Here is an 18,234-nt window from a genome sequence, read left to right as displayed (position 1 = left end):
ACCCTCCCATACTGATAAGCAGGGAGGGAGAGTATGTGGTAGAAGTAATGCTAGATACAGAGGGAAGAAGGCTAAGCATTTGATACATTGGAATGGCTATTCAGAGTTGGTGGTCATAGGAATCAGCAATAGATGTGCATGTGCCACAATTGGGGTTCTGCTTTCATGACCAATCTTCTACCAAATCCCACCTAGGCAACTACCAGCCTTACATGAGTTAGGTGCTGACCAAGATGAACAGGAGTAGCTTTTTCATGGGGTGAAGGGCACTTCAAGGACAGCAAGAGACCAAGTAGGGGACAAACATGAAGGGAGAACACAAACAGATTCCCAATGAAGGGGCGGTTACCACATCTACAGGCACAATTCGTTTACATATGATCTTGAGGCATTACCAGCCAAAGAGGGGAGTGACACAGCTTCATTTTGTACTTACAGTCCACAATCATTTTTAGCTGGGGAAGATGACTGAAGTGGAGGGTGATGTAATGGTATGCAGGAAAAACCTTGGGAGACAGGGTGAAGGTATGGCTAGATAGTGGGTAGGGCAAGAGGCTCAGAAGGGACTGTCCCTAGTTTCTCAGGTTGTAGAGGAGACAGTGGGAGAATTGTACTTTCAGATTTGCAAGTTTGTATTAATGCAGCTTTACAATAAAGCCGAATTAACTTATCAGGTCATGTTTCTTGTCTGGTAAGGGTGATGCATCTTCAAGTATTGGTGTGATTTGCTTTAATGACTGCTAACAATCAAGATGAAATCATATTAAAGATAATACATATGTTGAAATTGAATGGAAATGCTTATTAGGAGGAATGATAGTTACAAGAAAGTAGAGTTACAGTTTCCCAAAAGAGTAGGTGCACATTTTGAAATCGGTTCTCAGTCTGGTTCTCTTTAGTTTCCCAAAGAGAGTAATATTTAAGCATATATTTTATTGATTCCTGCTGATATGCCAAATTTGGAAGAAAATGATTTTAAAAGTATTGTGAATGAAAGCAAATATATGTGTCCCAGGATAATATTGCAGGATCCAATCCGAGATTGTCACCTGGACCAAATATTTGTTCCTCCAAGCTTTCAGTCTCATGCTGGAGTCCATCCTCAGGGTGCATCCTGGAGATTGAGAAGTGTTGTAATGACGAGGCAGTCGAGTTGTTTGATCATGAACAACTGAATCATGATGATCTTTACTGGAGTCTAGTCTTGCATTTATATACATTTTTAGTTATCTTCCATCATTGGTTAACTTTGGTTACTGCTTAACTTTGGTTACTGTTTAGTACAGTAATCCATACAATTAATTATCTCTAGTTAAAGTCTAACATATGTCTACTTCCCCTCTCTAATCCTCCTTTATCCATAGATTAGTGACTTTGTTTGCCTGAGTTGTATTTGCTTGGAAGCATTCTTTATCTGAGGTTTGCCATCCGAGATTGGAACATTCCTGCAATTACAACTCTACAGAGAAGTTTCCTGAGGATGGGCTCCAGCATGAGTCTGAATGCTTGGAAGAACAAACATCTGGTCCTGGTGACTGACTCAGATTCTATCCTAAAACTATTGTACTCATGCTAATATCCTCCAGGCTTAACTATTATTATATATTCTATGATAGACTGTTTTTGGATCTACTCTAGAAACTTCACTTTGTCAGCAGTTCAGGTCCCTCTTTACAAGACTTTGCAGTCCAAATCACACCTTGACTGAAGGCATTATGCTAACGGCTAATAGGTTTCTGGATAGAATTAGACAGTTTCGGTTTAAAGCCATAACACCTCAGGCCCAGGTTATTTTTAAAAAAGTAATCTTTTATGTGGTCTTTTCTGTGCATTGAAATAATTCAAGAGGTTTAACTATAGATGCCATAGGTTTCTTTTGCAGTAACCCAAGTCTTTGCTGAATACACTGTGCTAAACTGAGGGAAGTGATCACTTCCTGACCATTAGAGGACCTGCCCAGCCATCACAGGTATGAGACTTTCTTTATAAGGTTGAGTCCAGTAAGGATTGCTACCCACTTAATTTCCTTCCTGCAACTGGCAGTGGAGTTCCCTAGGCTCCTGGACTCTGGATAGGGTGACACTTCACTGATCTGAACTGATGTGCAGTTTGGGGATCCTCCTGGACTCACGGCTCCTTCTTGAGGTGCAGGTGGCAGAGTGGCTGGGGGCAGGGGTTTGCACAGATTTGTTTGATGCACCAATTGTGCCCTTTTCTGCACCAGGAGGTCTTTCTCACACATGCTTTGGTGAACCCCATCTGTATCACTACAATGCACTCTATATGGGGCTAATCCTTAAGACCATCCAGAAAATTCATTTGGTCCAGAATAGGTTTGCCTATTCTGTTGCACAAGCTGCATTGATTTCCAATTTCTTTCTGAATCACCGAACCGGTTGTTATACTGGTGGAATCCCACCCCTGGATCTAAGTGTTCACACCTTCTTATAACTAGGATGTGGCTTTATGCTTTGGGCCTGCTTTTCTTCATCTGGAACTGGGGCTTTAGTCAAGGTAGAGGGAATTATGAATAATTCCAAATATCAATAAATTTTGGCACAAAACCTTCAGGTCTCTGCTAAAATGCTGAAAATAAAGACGAATTTCAGCTTTCACCACACAACAACCCAAACCATAACTCCAACTCAATAAAAGAATGGCTTCACCAGAAGAGGATCAAAGTAGGACTCCCAGTCCTCAGTGGCTGGATTAAAGGGTGCGGGTGGCGTGGCATTGCTGGCCATCTTGATGGTTGTTTCGCGCCATTTGCCACGTGCTGGATTGTCTCATCTTCTTTATCCCACCTTCGTCGCCAGTGTTAAGTTCGGAAGGTCGGGTTCATTTAAGACGAGAGACTTCGGCTTAGTAACAACAGCTCTTTATTTACTGGCTGGAATAAGCTTAAGCAACAATAGCAGCCGCGGCGGCTCTTTTATAGAGATCGCCGCCGCTCGGCAGCCAATGACGCCATTTCAAGTCTGCCGTGCTTGGTTTTAGCCAATCGCGGCAGACTCTTAGCGAGTCAATCAGAACTGTCCAAGCTGTCCAATCAGGTAGCGGTCTAAACGGACCAGTGGGAATGCGAGGCTTCAAGTCTATGGATATGGAACAAACTGTGTTATTAATTTAACTGCACTGATACACTTAACAACTGTGGCAAGAAAGGTTGTAAAATGTCTCTTTTAGCAACAGAAATTTTGGACTCAATTGTGGTCATAAGTCAAGGACTACCTGTACTTCAGGTTTTAAACACAAGATTATTCTTGGCCATGAAAGTTCTTTGAATGATTTTGAGATAATCATTACCTCAAAGGCTTGTGGCACAAAGCCCATGGAAGAGGATGTGCTATGTACATTGCCTTGACTTCTTGGAAGAAAGGTGGCATAGCTGTTGAACAAAGAAAGAAAGGTGAGTGTACATCCATGTGGAAATCAGTATCCTGTTCTCTAGCTAGCACAGAAGATCCCATTTCCACTCCTCTTGTAGGCACATTTTAAGGCACTTCCAGGTTGCAAGTGACATCACTGTTGCCCATGGGGTGCCTGTGGGGGCTCCTCTCATGTCCCTATTAAGGAGCTAGAGCCAAACACAGGAACTCATTCCACCATTTAGCAGCTCTTGGGTCTCAAACCCAGGCTTGCTAACCTCCAGTTCAGAATCCTAAGGACATGAGTCACTGCACTCCTCAGCATAGATAAGATACCATCATTCCACAGGAAAAAAAGAGAGTTACTTTCTTAATGATAACAGCAAGGCAAGTATTATCTATTTAACAGAAATATATACTTTTTGGTCCAAGTACAAAATTGAATGCTATGATGCTTGTGGCAAAGAAGGTACCCTTAATCATTGCAATGTTGAATTTGATTTTTGCACTAAATGGTACAGAATAAGAAAGCATCAACAGTCATATTTAGTTGGATCCATTGCAAATGAGGTGATAAAGAACCAGTATCACTTAGTATGCCAGATTCTCACCCACACCTTATGCTTCTTATTAAAATTCTCTTTCCCACTGGACTTGTAGTGTCAGTAATTTCTTGTTACTCTCTATGGTACATAGTGATGCCATATTGTGTTTCCCCATCCCTTTTACTTATGCAATATAAGTTGGAGTAATGCAGAGATTGCATCTCATAACATCTAATTTTACACAGCTCACATTTGCTGAGTGAGAACTGTGCTAGATTATACAATGCTTGTTGGAAGTTGAAGACTTCCTTGTCTGCATGTGAACCTTCTCTGACAGCTGGAATCTACGAGCCACAGCAGTAATTAGTGATCCAGATTTTATAACCCAAAACAGAAAGAAAATGTATTTAAGGAAAGGTGTACAACTAGATAAACAATCAAAAAATATGTGTTTGGCTCATTTATCTCTGGAAAGAAAAACAAAAGAAAGTGACCTCCTCCTTTACAATTCTTAGACAAGGAGCCAGCAGAATGATGATAGGGAGACAGAGGTGTAAATCCTTAATTCTCTTTCAACGCTGTTGTGAAGTCATGTGGCATTAGCTCTGAATCTCTAATATTGCTTATACTGACAATAAATATAGACTTTTTTAAGGGACAATCATCCCCTCCTCATCACCATCAGGCAGGTTTCTTTCTGGAATAGGATTGAACTGTAATTCTGCAATAGCCTAAATTTAGGGAGACCATGCTGTAACTCCTTGTGAAATAAAATATTATTTCTTTTTCATGTTTTTTTCTATTTACTGTATCAATCATTCAAAACTACAATTTGTTCAACAACAATAATTTAAAATGTAATTTAATATATCAAAATTCAATGTTGTTTCTCTTCTCTTAAGATTAAGCTTTATTCTTTTGGGTTTTAGATGTAACATAATTGCAGTGTTTGGATAAATCTGTTTTGTTTGAAATTAAGCACAAAGATGGTGTTATGTATAAGCATACTTACCTGTGATTGATTGGTCTGCGGTGGCAGGAAATTTAATGAGCTGTTACTGGCCACAGCCACAAGCAGCCCGACTGTAAAAGGCTGCTGCGGTTTCTTCTGATCCAGTTCTGAAGAGAAATAGATCGAGCTGATTCCTGTAGTGTCTCATTACCCACGATCCAACACTGGCGGTGAAGGTGGGATCTTGAGACAAAAGGAACCAACGAGCATGTGGCGACTGAGAAATTTAGCAACACATCGGAACGAGATGACCAGAAAGAACACGCCACCTGCACCATTCGATCCCGCAACCAAAGATTGGGAATCGTATGTCGATCGATTCCACATGTTCCTTGAAGGGAACAATCTCACGAACATTTCAGAACAAAGAAAGAGAGCGGTTTTTCTTGCACACTGCGGACCTGCAGTGTTTTTTAAATGGCCAAAGCGTTGTCGGCACTGAACAACATGAAGACAATTGCCTGGCCCAATCTTGAGAGGGTCCTGAGGGCTCACTACAACCCACCAGTATCCTGCCTCATCAAACGACATGAATTTTACCGGCGAGACCAAAAGGAAGGTGAGAGCATCAGCAATTTTGTCACAACCCTAAGGGACATCGCTGGGGCATGGGACTTCCTCAACATGGACAAGGCCATGAGAGATCGTGTAGTCCTTGGACTGCGAGACTTAGCCTTGCAGAGCAGACTACTAACTAAGCCTAAGATAAGGCTAAAAGAAGCCATCGAGAAAGCAACTGCAATGGAAGCAATGCAGAAATCGATGGCCGCCATGCAGAAAATGAATAAGGCACCCCAGGAACCACCGAAAAACACCACCACCACCACCCACCACGAGGACATCGAGTCCGAATTGGGAAGCGAAGAAGAAGATGAGGGGGTGAACCAACTCTGGTCAGAACGAGACACAAGAACCCGAAACGGGAAAAGAAGGGAGTTTCATTGCGCTGGCTGTGAAGGGAACCAGCCACGCTCGGAATGCCATTTCCTTGATGTGATCTGCCAATGTTGCGAGTGGAGAGAACACATTGCATGAGCATGCCAAGCATCGAAGAACTATTTCCCCAGGCAGAGATGGAACACACACCCCTGGGACAGAGAGAATCAACCAGGGAAACAATGGAACTAATCCACCAAAAACAGGTGAGGAAAAGAGGCAGCCAGTGGGAGAGATGACACACACCAGACAATGACCGTGGGACATTCCAACACAACAAAAGCCCGGAAGGTACATGTCCAGGTTACCATAGAAGGCCAAAATTGCCAGGTGGAAATGGACTCAGGCTCATACCTATCGATGGTGTCCTAGGACACCATAAAAAGACTAATTCCAGACAAAAGCAGGAAGCAGCTTAAAAGACAACCCTTAACGTTAAAGGACTACCAAGGAAACAAAATTCCCGTAATAGGCATAGGGAAGTTCAGGGTGACATTCAAAAACTACTCCAGAGTCCTACCACTAATCATAGTAGACTAGGACCCGCACAGCCTATTGGGACTTGAATGGTTTGAACTATAAGGAATCGAAGTCTCGGGAATAAACAGCATCACCAAGACCAATTGGCAGGAGACCCTGATGGAGGAGTTCCGAGACGTGTTCGATGGAAAGCTAGGCAAGTACTTGGGGTCCCCAATCTCCTTTAATCTAGACCCAAGCATAGCCCCCATAAGGTTAAAAGCAAGGCGGGTTCTCTTCGCGCTCAAACCAAAAATCGATAAGCAGTTAGATAAACTCATCATACAAGGGGTCCTAGAACCAATTGATCACGCGAAGTGGGAAACCTAATTGTCATGCCAGTAAAACCAGATGGGTCTGTGCGCATCTGCGGAGACTACAAGGCCACCCTTAACCATGCACTCCAGCAAAGCGCATACCCTGTCCAAGTGGTACAACACCTATTACGTTCCCTGGGGCGGGGAAAATCTTCACAAAACTAGACCTTGCACAGGCCTACTAACAACTACCGGTAGACCCAGAGACAGCAGAAGCCCAAACGATCCTGGGGGCAACAGCATTCCATGGCATTAAAAACCTGATCACATCAGACTGAATTCTAATACGATACAAAGAAACACTTCCAATAATCTTAACCTACAATGCATCACCTTTCGGCATCAGCGCTATCCTCAGCCACATGTTATCTGATGGAAAAGAGGCCCCCATAGCATTCTATTCAAAGACACCGTCAAAACCAGAGCAGAACTACAGCCAACTGGACAAGGAAGCGTTGGCAGCTGTCACCGGAATCAAGCAATTCCACGAGTATATCTATGGGAGGAATTTCACCCTAGTCATGGATCACAAACCACTTTTGGGCATCATCGCAGGCAAAAAAGCCACCCCAAACATACTGTCACCCCGGATGACTAGGTGGTCAGAATTCCTTAGCCGCCTGTGACTACAATTTAATATATTGACCCAGAAAAGACATAAATCATGCAGACACACTCAGCTGTTGCCCCCTACCAAACATAGAGGAAGACCCAGCACCAACCACGTCTACCCTCCTAATAGAGATGCTACAAAACGTACCAGCAACAGCAGCAGATATCATGAGAGCAACAACAAGAGACAAAACCCTGCCACAAATATTAAATTGGGTAGGGAGAGGTTGGCCAGAGACTGAGACCACTGAGGAAGCCAAACTGTTTCAGAACAGACAAACAGAATTCTCAATCCTAAAAGGGTGGATATTATGGGGGGGATTGGGTGGTCATATCGGAAGTATTAAGGGAAAGAGTACTAAAAATGCTACATGAGAGGCACCTGGGTATTGTAAAAATGAAATCCCTGGCAAGGAGTTACGTGTGGTGGCCAGGGATGGACAAGAAAATAGGAGATTGGGTGTCAACTTGTAAATGCTGCCAAGAATCTAGGCCGACATCTCCCACAGCACTGAAACATGAATGGGAAACACCAAGAGGGCCTTGGTCAAGATTACATATTGATTTTGCGGGTCCAGTCAAGCGACACACATTCCTAATACTGGTGGATGCTTACTCCAAATGGTTAGAGGTAAGCATCATGCAATCCACCACCGCAGAAGCTGTCATTAGGCAACTTAGGAGGCTTTTTGCAACACACGGGTTGCCGAATTTAATTATATCTGACAACAGGTCCCAGTTCACAGCAACCCAATTCGAAGGGTTTTTAGCACAGAATGGGATAAGACACACACTAACAGCACCGGGACACCCGTTGACGAATGGATGGGCGGAACGCATGGTACATTATACAAAGGAGACCTTACAAAAGCTAGGGCCTGGGGACACACAAGAAAAGATAGATAAACTACAAAGCATACAGCATGTAACGCCCAGTGCAACAATGAATAAGAGCCCAGCCGAACTACTTAACTACTGAGGTCACACTTAGACAGGCTACACCCCACATATAACCCAGAAAAATCAGTAGACTCCTCCAGCAAATGCCGAACATTCCAAACAGGGGACTTAGTATACACAAAAAATCTTACAGGAGAACCCTTATGGATACCCGCAAGAGTGACCCAGGTAACCGGGCCCCGCTCTTACAGAGTGGCTACAACAGATGGCAGGAGCTGGAAGAGACTTATAGAACCAGGGCTAAGAGGACTGACACAGGCAAAAATGGAGAAGAGGAGGGAGACCCTTCACACAGACACAATACAACCGGAGAGGAAGGGGGAGACCCTTCACAAACAAGAACACACATAGAACCAGCCCTGACAGCTAAAAACACACAACCCCCACAAATAAGACTAGTCCCGGACAGAAAACGCAAACACATACCTGAAACCGTAGAATAAGGCAGCATAGGCAGGCAGGGACAGGTCCGGAAAGGCATCAAAAGAATGGCCCCTGGTGGGAGCGACATAGCCAACTCAACCTTCCAAGAGGTTCCAAGGAAAGAAATGACAAACTGAAGACAGTGGAGCTGATGACCATAGCAGAATGAAGAAATTGGTTCTTCATTAATCCTGCTCCATAGAAGGAGATGACTTGAGGTCACCCAAAAGTGCTCCAAACAGTTACTTCTTGTATGGAGCCCGTAAGACATGGTCTCTGGTAGGTTTAGAGCTCTGGGAGATGAGGGAATAGCTATCCTATTGCTCAAACCATGGTCTGTCCCTTCAAAAAGACACTGGTTTTCACACCTCTTTTTCTAATCACTTTCAGAAATTGGTTAACAGCTTTTCAGCTATTAGGATCCTCAGATGAGCAGGTTTTACAGCACCAGTAAGTTTCCTTCAATCCTTAGAGAAAAAAGTTTTAAGTACAAGTTTAAGGCCTTACTTTTTTTTTCTTTTGGACTAAACTGAAAATGGGTAATTAGAACTTTGATTTTGGAAAGTTAAAACAGACTAAGATGCAAATGCCCAAGCAGGAGACCAAAACAAAGATGGCATGCACAATTAATGCAGATATGAAAATCTCCAGGAGGTCCCCAAAAAGGACCCTGCAGTAAAATGCCAGGAAGCGGAGGAGGAAGAGGATGAGAAACAGGAAGAGCAGGGGGAGGAAGAAAACAAATGGCCTAAAGGGTTCAGATGGATTTGAAATAAAATGTTGAAATTAATTATAAGAATCCTTTCTGTGGCAAAAAGCTTTTGTTTTCAACTCTGTTTAAACACACACACACACACACACACACACACACACACACACACGAGACTTGGAAGGTTGGATACTAGATAAAAGATAAAAGATAGTCTATTTTATTTGGCCAAGTGTGATTAGACACACAAGGAATTTGTCTCTTGCGCAGAATCTCTCAGTTTACATGCAAAGCAATAGAGTAATAATAATCATAATAATGATACCAATAAGAAAGAGTTGTAGGTAACATGAGAAGGCTAATACTATAGCTGTACAACATAGGTGAAGGCATAAGACAATATTGTGAAGGTTAGGTATTCAGCAGAGTGATGACATGGGGGAACAAAAGAGGGAACCAGAAGGAACTGAAGATTACATCGAATGGAGAAGTACAGTTAAATATGACTTACTAATACAGAATGGAGCAAAATCTTTTAACATTAGGCCTACTGAAGGGGTGTTTTTTTGAACAATAGACCAGAAGTGAATTTTAAGAATGTCTGCCTCTGTAGATAGACTTTATTTAAAAGATGTTATGCAAAAGAATAAAGTTTTGGAAGACAAGACTGCGACTGATCTGCAAGTGCATTTAAAAAAGGCAGGCTGCAAGAATGATATGGAAGAAGATGCTACACTGGACAGACAAATGAAACCAGCTGATATCTTAATACTTAAAAAGGATATACAAATTAGGAACCAAAAAGTGACCTGGATAACCTTCTGATACTGCATTTACAAAAGAGCTTGTCAAAAGTTTGAAGAGTTTTGTGAGACAGGACAAATGAAAATAAATCAAATACTACAACTCCACTATTTGAAGGGACTAAACTTCAAGACTGTTAAAAATAAAAGGAAGAATATAAAATTATGTTATTTCATGATCAAGGTTGAAACAGATATGTTGTTATCACATAAACATGGGAATTCTGATGTTTCATGCCTATGATTGATGTCATTCTAAATCAAACCTGTATAGAAGCATATGGATTCTATAAGCCTTTTCTTTCTTGAAGCTCATCCTGTTTTATTTCATATGGTTCCATTGTGTCCTGGCCACAAGTCCCATAATACTGTCTTGCTGTTTTTTGCTTGTTAGACTTAGTCTTATATGCTAAATAGTGCTGCAGAATCCTTTACTATAATGCTACTATAGAAGTCATCACCTAAACAAGGAGCATGAAACTTCCATTTGCTTCATTTAGTCCAGTGTGGTGGCCTAGAGGGAGTTCTTGTCTCACAATCTGTGAGTTTGATCCTAGGTAGAGGCTAATATTTGGAATAGACTCGAACAGGGGGTTGGACTAGATGACCTCCAAGGTCCCTTCCAACTCTGTTGTTCTATGTTCTAAGCATAACAGCAGGATTTGTTGTATCAACTTTTTTCTTTTTCTTTTTGCAAGGGAGAGAGGACAGTTATTAGGAGATGAAATGTTCTTTTATATATGGATCTTTGGTTGTTCGGGGTTTCTCCCGCGTAAGATTCGAAGTATCTAGGCAACGTTTCGATGAAGTCTCATTCATCATCTTCAGGCTTCTGTCTCCGGCTCTGTGCTTCTCAGAGTGATGTGAGATTGCAGCTGCTTCTTCCTTTTAACTGCTAGTGGGGTGGGACTTGATTGGGTGGGGGCTTGGCTGTGTTCTGATTGGGTGGGGGTGTGTTCTCATTGGTAGGGGGTTTGGCTGTGTTCTGATTGGTTGGGGGGGTTAGCCGTGTTCTGATTGGTTGGAGGCGTGTTCTGTTCAGGTGGGGGCTTGGTTGTGCTCAGGTTAGTCTTAGTTGCTGGGGGATTTGAGTTGGTGAGCTGTGATCTTGCTGTTTGGCTTCGAGTTCGTGGTCGTGCTGCATCTTCATAGTGGGTGTCGGTTTGCTTCATGTGTGGCTCGGAGGGGTTTGAAGTGGGTAGTGATGCAGCTGCAGTGCAGCTTCTGGTCCATGGTCGTGTCTCATCTTCTGAGTGGGTGTGAATCTGTTTTCTACATGGAAGTGTGGTGGTGGCATCTTGTGTGGCTTCTGTTTCCATGGTGAATTGTATTTTGGGGTGTAGGCTGTTGAGGTGTGTGAGGAAGTTGTTCAGTTTTTCTTTCCCGTGTGGCCAGATTATACAAAAAAATACAAACAAATAGAAGGAGCACCCATGGGATCACCCCTCTCACCTGTCATCGCAAACCTCTACATGGAACTCTTTGAAACACAAGCTCTAGAAAAATACGACCACAAACCCAAACTCTGGCTCAGATACGTAGATGACACCTTCATAATCTGGCCACACGGGAAAGAAAAACTGAACAACTTCCTCACACACCTCAACAGCCTACACCCCAAAATACAATTCACCATGGAAACAGAAGCCAACAATCAACTTCCCTTCCTAGATGTCTTGGTATACAAAAGATCCAATGGCTCCTAGGACACACCATCTACCAGAAGAAAACACATACAAACCGCTATCTACATGCACTCTCACACCACCACCCAGCACAGATCAATTCCGTAGCCAAGACACTCATCTCCAGAACAAAATGCTTAGCCGATGAACAACACCAAAAAACCGAACTACACACTCTCACCAACGTACTTACAGCCAATGGATTCCAAAGAAAGAAGATTTCCCACCTAATCCAAAAGAAACCCCAACCAAAATCCAAGACAGAGAACAAGAAAACGGCAAAGCCCTCCTCCCATATATAAAAGGCACTACAGACAAAATCAGCAAGATCCTCCAAAAACACAACATCAAAAACAGCATTCTGCACAAACAGAAAAATATCCACCATCCTAAGAAACCCCAAAGACAAAATTGAATTAGAAAACCAAGGAGTATACGAAATCCCCTGCACTGCCTGCCCTACCACATACATTGGACAAACTAACAGAAGAATAAGTGCACGCATTGAAGAACATAAGAACTCAATCAAAAAAGAAGAAACGACCTCTTCCCTGGTCCAACACCTCAAAGCCACAGGACATGAAATTGATTTTAAAAATACCAGAACTATCGCCAAAACCGAACACTTCAACAGCAGAATAATCAGAGAAGCCATAGAGATAGAAAAACGCCCACACAGCATGAACAAACGAGATGACACCTCCCGCCTTCCAGCCATTTGGAAACCCGCCCTCACGAACAGACGAGTACCTAACATGAAGAAGGACACCAGACCCACACCCATGAGAGCCACACAAGATGCCACCACCACACTTCCATGTAGAAAACAGACTCACACCCACTCAGAAGATGAGACACGACCATGGACCAGAAGCTGCACTGCAGCTGCATCACTACCCACTTCAAACCCCTCCGAGCCACACATGAAGCAAACCGACACCCACTATGAAGATGCAGCACGACCACGAACTCGAAGCCAAACAGCAAGATCACAGCTCACCAACTCAAATCCCCAGCAACTAAGACTAACCTGAGCACAACCAAGCCCCCACCTGAACAGAACACGCCTCCAACCAATCAGAACACGGCTAACCCCCCAACCAATCAGAACACAGCCAAACCCCCTACCAATGAGAACACACCCCCACCCAATCAGAACACAGCCAAGCCCCCACCCAATCAAGTCCCACCCCCACTAGCAGTTAAAAGGAAGAAGCAGCTGCAATCTCACATCACTCTGAGAAGCACAGAGCCGGAGACAGAAGCCTGAAGATGATGAATGAGACTTCATTGAAACGTTGCCTAGATACTTCAAATCTTACGCGGGAGAAAACCTGAACAACCAAAGATCCACATACAAATACCATGAGAACCTCAGAATATATATATATATATATATATATATATATATATATATATATATATATATATATATATATATATATATATATATATACACACACACACACACACATACAGTATATATAATTTTTATTAATTACACATTAAAACTTTGGACACAGTATGATCGTCCTGGCATCGTCCTTGCTTTACATACTAAAGTATCAAATAAATATCATATATACATTGCTATCTTTATACAGTTATTCTATCCAGTATATACATTTATAAAGACATCATAATCTCATTTGTATTATTAATTTTTTACTTTTGTCTTATCTATTCTATTCAGTTATGATTACATATATAACTTCAACTTTCCATTCTATGAATCCTAGTCCTTTTTTATTCTGGGTCCCTCCTTTCAGTTCCAACCATTGATAAAATTTATTCCATATCTCATGATATTCTGTCTCGCCTTTTTTTTTCAATTCCAACGTCAATCGATCCATTTCTGCACAAATCAATATTTTCTTTATCACTTCACATTCTAAGGGAATTTCTCTATTTTTCCATTTTGGGGCAAAAAACATTCTTGCTTCCATTATAATATGCATTATTAAATAAGTCACCCCTTTGCTATATCTCTCTTGTTATTCCTAATAAAAATAATTCTGGTTTAGATTCTACTTTTGTCCAATCAACTCTTCACGTCTGAATTTTTCGCCAATACTCCTTGGCTCTCTTACATGACCACCACATATGATAGTACGTGCCTGATTCTTGATTGTATTTCCAGCAATTTGGTGATTAATTTCTAAACATTTTTGCCAGCCTTGCTGGAAGAAGAGGCCACTTATAAAACATTTTATATAGATTTTCTTTGTATGGTATTGCCAATGTTATTTTCCTATTGGGAGATGAAATGTTTTTTAAGATTCTGATCTGGGGTTCTTCTGGGGAGTTGCATGCAGCCTTTGGAACAATATTTTGTACATTTCTTCTGAACATTGTCATCAGAACTACAGCAATGCTGTGTAGGCTGATTAAAGAAAGGCAAAGCTGCCAGAACTTGATTTCACAAAGAAACAAGCAATGTATTATGTGATCAAATTAGTCAGTATGAGGACAATACTCCCTCTGTCTTTAGAGGCTACTTTCAGATCTAGAATCGTTTCACATCTGATTTTGCTTATAGTAACAGCAGCAAAAATGCAAAACCTTTTCTCTTCCCAAGTTAATCCAAGACAGGAATGCTTAGCAGGTATTAGGTTTATTACTGATTTATCTAAGAAATTAAGCCACAATTTCACCTGCTAGGCCACAATGTCTAAATTCCTATATCGAGACATTATATCAAATTTATTTATTTATACAAACTTCAAAACAGGGAGCTTCTCTAGTAATGATAATCTGCCTTCACAAAGGCCTTTTGTAAAAGGAATTATTACTTTTATAAATAGGATTGTTTTTGGTATGAGGTTAAACTACAATATACCCAATTATTAAGTATGATAAAGAATGAAATAAGTTGTTTAAATGTCTTATATTAGACTTATGTTATTTTATTGTAGTGAATTCTTTAATTTAATAGTTATATACATAATGGAGGCCTCTTGTAATGAAGTAGTAGTATATATACTGTAGAGATACATACGCACACAAACTCAAACCCTGGTTATCTCAAGCTTGGACTACTGCAATTCCCTCTACATGGGGCTATCCTTGAAGAGTATTTGGAAGCTTAAACTGGTGCAGAGTATGGCAGTGCGGACGGTCTTTGGAGCCCATGTTACACCACTGTTCCGCAAGATAAACTGGCTACTTGTCTGCTTCAAGATGTTGGTTATTACCTATAAAGCCCTATATGGCCTGGATGCAAGTTACTTGAGGAACCGTTTCATCCCTATGGGACAGGCTCACATCACGCGTTCTGGCAGAGGAGGCCTTCTGTAAATCCTGTCAGTCAAGGAATTCTAGGCAATGGGGTCCAGTAGAGAGCGCTTTCTGCAATGGCCTGAGAATTTGGAACATCTTTCCCCCTGAGGTAAGTTTGACTCCCACCCTACTTCTTAAAAGAATGAAACCAGTCTCATCAGTCTCTCTTTACTGATACCTCTTTGTAGATGTATTTTTCTTATGGGGAGTAGAATAGAATAGAATGGAACAGAACAGAACAAAATAGAATAGAATTCTTTATTGGCAAGTGTGACTGGATACACAAGGAATTTGTCTTGGCGCAAATGTTCTCAGTGTACATAAAAGAAAAGATACATTCATCAAGAGTCAAGAATCATCAGGTAGAACACTTAATAATAGTCATAGGGTACAATAAGCAATCAAATCATACTAGGAAACAGTCAATGTAGATCGTAAGGATACAAGCGACAAAATTACAGTCATACAGTCACAAGTGGGAATGGATGGGTGATAAGGAGTGATGAGAAGGTTAATAGTAATAGTAGTGCAGACTTTGTAAATAGTTGAACAAGGTTGAGGGAATTATTTGTTTAGCAGAGTGATGGCATTTGGGAAAAAACTGTTCTTGTGTCTAGTTGTTCTGGTGTGCAGTGCTCTATAGCGTCGTTTTGAGGGTAGGAGTTGAAACAGTTTATGTCCGGGATGTGAGGGGCCTGTAAATATTTTCACAGCCCTCTTTTTGACTCAGGCAGTATACAGTCCTCCCTTGATGGAAGGGAGGTTGGTAGTAATTGTTTTTTCTGCAGTCCTAATTATCCCCTGAAGTCTGTGTCTGTCCTGTTGAGTTGCAGAACCAAACCAGACAGTTATAGAGGTTCAGATGACAGTTTCATAATGTTATATTTTTTTCAATTGTTTTGTCTTTGATTTGGTTTTTCCTTAAGTTTACCTTTAGCAGTTTTGCTCTAATTCTACTTCATTCCAAATTTTTATGATTATATTCAAGTCAAAGGCAGGCTCAAAATTCAAATTCAAACCTACCATCATCAACCATGGAAACTCATTGGATCACTTTGTCTTATATCAACCTATGATAGTTGCTGTATGGCTATTATGAAGATCTCCATGTGCTGTATAACTTCTTCCTAATAAAACGATAAGACAATGATGGTAACAAAGAAATACAAATAAACCCTTATATGGAATCATATTACATTAAATGTATTGTGAAATTATGTTTTGATTGGTGAGCTGTTTCAAGCCTTTCTAGATAAACTGCAATTGAAATGTACTCTATTAAGCCAATGTATACATTCTATTAAGCAATTGTAGTACCATAAATGGCCTTGCTAAATCTACCAGGCACACTAATGAAGAATTAGATGATGGAATGTATGTACAGAGGAGGTCCTGGGGATCAGAGGAAGGGTCATATATGAAGATAGGACCCAGGTATGGATGGAATGGACATGAGAGTGAGGAATATGAATTCTGATAAAACATTTTCTTTTATCATTTCTGTGCCTTAAGCAGCCTTGCTCCTTCCTGTCCTTCTCTACAGAAAGAGAGTGGTCACGGGGGAGTGGGGGTGCTGCCTCAGACAAAGATTTAAAACTGCTTTTACTTTTCTCTGCAGAAAGGGGGGGGATCGCAGGAGGAGGGGTGCTACCTTGAGCTGTTCTGCAATAGGAAATAGGTTGGAACTGCACATTCTTAGCAAGGCAGAAGTTAGCACCTTAAACCACTAGCCAGGATATTAGGAACAAGAATAACTTGCTTATAAGAAAAAACTCAAAAACCACATGAACCTAGGACACTTTGCAAGATATCCATGACCTGGGATGAAACAAATGTGATGCAGCGTTTAGCTTTGTAGAGGGCTGAGATCCCAATAACCAATCAATGTTATCTGTTATGCAGGCATTATTAGGGGAAGGGCAAAGGTTGTATGCAACCACCCCTTGACTATAAAAATTGCTGTAAGATTCTAATAGAGGCCCTTGGTTAGCTTTTGAGCCATAAAAGCATAATTTTGTACCACACCTTGTGTCCGGTGACTTATCAGCTTCGACACCAAGCAAGAGCCCAGTTTTGGGGACAACACTTAACACAATGGAGGGGAGTCACTTTTTCCCCTTAAGGGTATGAAAATGAAAGATAGAAGTCCAAAGATGGACTTTGAAGAAGCAGGATGGAAAGAGTAACGATATTTTGGTGTTAAGTGTTTAAGAATGCTGAGAATACAGTGGGCACCCAAGAAAGCAAACAAACACTTCATTGAACAAATCATCCCAGAGTTCTGATTCGGGACACAGATGACCAAGCTCAAATTATCATACTTTGGATCCAATATCAAGGCATGCCTCCCAGAAGGCTCTAATATTGTGAAAGGTGCAAGGAAAGAAGGATCGCCTTTGATCATTCTTTCCTTGCACCTTACACAATATTAGAGCCTTCTGAGAGGCATGCCTTGATATTGGATCCAAAGTATGATAATTTGAGCTTGGTCATCTGTGTCCTGAATCAGAACTCTGGGATGATTTGTTCAATGATCTGTTTGTTTGCTTTCTTGGGTGCCCACTGTATTCTCAGCATTCTTAAACACTTAACACCAAAATTATAGTTACAGTCAATGGATTACAAAGATCTGTGGGCCTGGTTTGGGATATACAAGATTAAAACTGTGAGGCTGCTAAGAAGCTACATCAACATCATCAATCATCAGATTTATCAAACCGTAATGGATTGCTAAACTGGGTTGAATAATACAAACGATTTATTATTTTCAAGCCGTTTTCAGATCACGTTTAGAGGCAGACTGTGGGGTAGGATTTCAACCAGGTCCCCGGCCTGAGAAGGCAATTATTTGAAATTTAAGGACGGGAAACGTTTATTCCACGGGTTCTCGTGCACGGCTCCCATTACACTTCCACCCAAACGGCCCAGAATGGCGTGGTGGACCAAAAACTCTCACGAGCCAATTCCTGAGTCAGGCAGGTTTCTCCCAGCCCTCCTCCGGAGCCTGGGCGAGACTTGACGAAGAGGCCGACAGAAACGTCCCTCCAATCGGAAGCGCGGCCTCCC

Source organism: Pseudonaja textilis, chromosome 3, assembly GCF_049901715.1.
Source record: "Pseudonaja textilis isolate UNSWEBS1 chromosome 3, rPseTex1.2, whole genome shotgun sequence".
NCBI classification, from domain to species: Eukaryota; Metazoa; Chordata; class Lepidosauria; order Squamata; family Elapidae; genus Pseudonaja; species Pseudonaja textilis.
Note: the sequence above shows the minus strand (reverse complement) of the source record.